Below are 4563 nucleotides of genomic sequence, written 5' to 3'. Positions count from 1 at the left end.
CAGTTACAGATAGTTTGGTAAATTGGAGATACACTGGACTTTATTATGGCTAATGATAGTTTATTTTAGATTATTGCTCTCTGCGCTGAATCTTGCTTTGAATCTTGCTTTCTGTTTTGCAAGAGAACTAGAGTAGAGGGGAACGAGGACAGAGACGGCCTCTTCCTCGGCTCCGGGTGAGGGGCAACAGCACAGGATCAACGCCCCGAGGCTTAGAGAAGCATGAGAGGAGAAAGGCAATGAATGCTTCCATTCATGCACCACATCCCGTGCCTGAATAGCCCGCTGACCTGGCAGGGAGGCAGACTCCTAGACTGCCTTGTCCGTAAACACAGCCAAGGCTCCAACGGCGCGGAGTTCACGTGCTGCTTCTGTTTAGAGCAAAGCAGAATGTAGCCCATCCTCATCCTGCTCTAGATCTACACCTCAGTGAAAGCATCTCTGGCTGCTCGGTTCCTCCCTTAGAGCCCTGCCCAGGGCGGGATTTTGGGCTTTGGTGCGCTTTCAGGCTGTGGGTTCATAAACTTCGTGAGTCTGCCTTTGAACGCCGGGGAGTTCCAAGAATTTTCTTCCACTTGTCACCTGCATGGCAACGACTACTGGTAAAGGAAATCACTTGCCTGTTCAGACTTGTAACCTCTCATGTAAACGCCCTGAAAGTAACAGTAGATTTCTTCACAAGAGGCTCTTCTGAAAAACTGAACTGCTTCAGGCCATCTGATGTGGAGAAATCGCATTTTCAAGGACTTGGGAACACTTTTCCTCCTTTACTTCACTGCCAGCCTTTTGGGGGAGCGAAGCCAAGGGAATCTCTGCCTGCGTTCCCCCAACAGCATGTTCTTTACTCTGGTCAACCTGGGAAACACAGGTTAAAATAGTGCATATAAAGTGGTTTTTAATCCGGATAATCGACTATGAGAGAGTGGGACGGTACCTATTTCCTTATATTTGTTGCTATTTTCCTTACCGATTACTGGCTCAAGTGCCAACTTGAGTTAAGGACACTTACTTTTCAGCAGTTTATAATTAGTCTTTGTAAGTGAAAACTTGGATTAGCAATGACCCAGAAGTCTGTGAAGTTGAAGCAGCTAGAACTACTCAGGAGAGCTCAGAAACAGAAGGATCACAGCCGAACTCTGACCAAAATGCTGCATCGCAACCATAGGGGACGGGACACAGGAAAAAGTTCCTGGCTTGAATTCTCTTAAAGGAAGTTTTTTTATCAACTAGATAATCTTTTCAAGGAAAAGTCAATCTCAAGTAACTGCTAGTTCTCTCCAAAAGCACGGTGGAGGCGAAGTAAAATAGCATTTTGTTATTGAGTAGCTCTTATCTTTTGTTTGTAGTCGGTGGGTACAACCAAACTGACCTTGTTCTAGGGGAAAGCTGCGTTCTCCCTGCTCCCAGCATGGAACAGAAAACCGCTCCCAGGGTCTATCCAAAGACTTAAAGGTCGCGGACTGGATTCCTTATGCTTGGATTCTTGGGTTTTGCTGTGTGTCATTCTTTCCCTTAAATATTAACACTGAGGCAAACACATTTGCGTTATGTAGATGAGGGAGGTTTGGAGTGAGATACATTACCTCTTTTTTCTCCATTTCCAAAACCGGAAAACATAATACCTTACGGATTTAAAGCAAAATATGGAAGAAATATCTTCTTAAAGAAAACAAATATGACTTCATGGAAATATCATCATCAAAATTGGCAAAGATTCAGAAGAGAACAGAAGGCATCCAAAAATTCCTTCCCCGAGTCCTAGCCTGGAAGCCAAATTTTAAATGAGTTTTAGTTATCAGATTGTTTTATCTAGATATGCATTAGTTGACAAATATTAAGTATTCAGAGTTGCTTCTCTTTTGACCTCGCTGTCTTCTAATGGAGAGTGTATATTGCACGTACATTAAAAAAACGGTTAATTTTATTATAGAAAAGGAGGAAGGGAAGATAAAAGAGGAGCTGCCAGTTGGACTGTAATAAAATAACAATATGAGAAGAAGGTTGACTCTTGATAAAAACAGCTTAGAAGATTATTTCCAAGTTATGCCAGAAGAAAGCTAAACAGACTGATCTGAGAGCTAAACAGACTGATCTACTTTCAGCCGATGAACCAAACTTCTCACAGGTCTGCAGTGACCACTCCAATAAAGTTATGCTATTCTGTAACATTTTGCAAGCCATTAAGGATTTCTGGGGACAGTAGTCAAAGTCTCAAAAGTAACTTCTGAAGTTGTACTCACACAATTCGTCAGACACCTGTTTTTCATGCAAAAAACACCCTGCCATAACAGATGACAGTTAATGCCTTGCAACAAAAGATTGCTGTATACAAATAGCACATAGACCATTTTAGAGATGCAAATGCAAATCATGTTTGCAAAGCAAAAAGATCCTCTTGTATCTGCGCAAGGGGCCACAGAGCATAATCAGACCCGGTGAGACCATCTTTTCCATCCTTTTTTTCCACCCCCAAATGAGCTTATCAGCGTGCCTTAGCCGTTGGGCTATCACAGATCACATCCAAGCAGCAGCCTGCTTTCCTGGGACAGGAGAGAAAGTAGGTTGTCTATGTGGAAGAGCATGTCGGAGACAGTTAGGTAGCAGCACTTGCACAAAAACCTTCGCTTGGTTCAGTGCCAAGTGGCACAATCCAATTGAACACATTTTTGCCCCGCGCTTCAGTCCTTGGCAAACAGCACAAAAGGCTTGCTGTCACCATGTCTCTCTAAAGACTGCGTCTCCTACGTCTTCCTGATGGAAATGAAGGGTTTCAACAGACCCTTGCTAGATGTCTTCACCATTGCTCAAAACACGTTGCATACACAGTACTTGTATTTCCCCTTCAAATCATGTTTGTGTTGCCTTTCCCTCTACTGATCCCACTTGACACCGAGTCAGCATGGTGGGCTATGGAGTTACAGTACCGCAGCAGATACAAGCCGCTGATCTTACACTGCTTTTATTTCTTCTTTAAAGGAACTTTTGGTCTCCAGCTGGAGGCACTGGGAATGAACGCAAACATATAAGGACTTTAGCCATGGCCATCCCACTTCGCTTCTGGTAGTTTGCAGTGGTGCACTTAGTGAAAGCCTGACTACTACTAGGTCATGCTTGTCATAAATGTTGAAGCTTTAAAAAGTCACTTTTTTTTCTTTGATTTAAAACTTACTGTGCAAATCAGAAACATACATTTTTATCTAACATTGGCTATTTTAAGACAGTATAGCAGGGATAAGCAAAAAAAGTCTTTTCATAAACATTTTCTACAACAGATTGCAATACCCCTCTCAACCTTGTATAGATCAGAGCAGATCGTGTTCATATTGTCCCTGTAACGCGTTCACTGTTTGCTTGGACACAGGTAGAGTGCTCCCTTCCAGTCAAGCAAGGGACATCACCAACCATGGTGTACATAAGAGCTTTGATCATTGAGGTATGTGTCGGAGACTTCGCAGCACCACAAATAGATCATACAACCCTTAATCTACGTTTTCAGACTGACTTCAGGAAACTAGTTCATGAAAATAATTATGAGCTGGTTGTTGAATGTAGTGTTTAAGACAACTATTCCCTAGGACATTAGTTTTTAATTATCATTTCAGAAAAAAAAAAATCTTCCATTCATTAATAATACTATGTGAATGAAGGACGGCTTACATGTGATGAACACCCAAAGATCATTTAACTGAAGCTTATTTAACTGTCAGCAGAGCAATGCACTGGGAGGGTGGTGTCTGTGTTATGGAATAGAAAAACGCAGTTCAGAAACTTTACAACAGAAAAATTAGAGCTTTCAAAAAAAAAAGTACATTTAAAGAAAACTAAGTTTTATCCTTGTACTACATCTGACAGTCACAGAAGTTAGAAAACTGCTATTACTGGTCACCGTAAGGCAGAGCACAAGCCAGCACCGTGTAAGGCGTTTGAAGAAGCTGCCTGGCTCTCAGTCAGTACTTTGATATTCCTCCCCTTTTGCTGGCCCACGCTGAGACCATGTACTGTACCAGTAAACACCTGGTTGTTCTAGGCGGTGGGTGAGGATCTAGGAAAGCACACATCGAGACCTTCTGGTTGTTTACAGCACAATTTGAACCTAGACCTTTCTGAACCTTGGATCTGAGGGTTTTTTAATCACCATACTTCCTTATAGCATAATGATAGTCTCATGACCAGTACTGTTGAAATCAATAGGAAGTACTTTGAGGCAGAGGTCATCTCACAGAAAACAGCTTCATAAGGGACAGGATTTTGCATGAGAATTTAAGAAAACCAGTGTAGCTTTCACTAGAACAACTTTGGACAGCGTTTTTCATCTGCAATTGCTGCTTCAGAAAGTGATGTGATAGAAGATCGACCTTTGTCGACATGCTTATTTAAACTCATGTGACTGTTCTGCACAGTGTAAAATTTCACATTTAATATTTCTTCTTTTTTACCTTCTCGCCCAAAAAGATTTTTAACTTGTTTTATAATCCAGTTAATGGGTCAGACAGAAACATGCATGCAACAGAAATAAGCAATTTCACATTTAGTGGTGCCAGTAATAGGCTTTAACCATGCATG

The sequence above is a fragment of the Nipponia nippon genome, unplaced genomic scaffold, assembly GCF_047370975.1.
Source record: "Nipponia nippon isolate SJK-2023a ecotype South Korea unplaced genomic scaffold, ASM4737097v1 scaffold_5, whole genome shotgun sequence".
NCBI lineage: Eukaryota > Metazoa > Chordata > Aves > Pelecaniformes > Threskiornithidae > Nipponia > Nipponia nippon.
Note: the sequence above shows the minus strand (reverse complement) of the source record.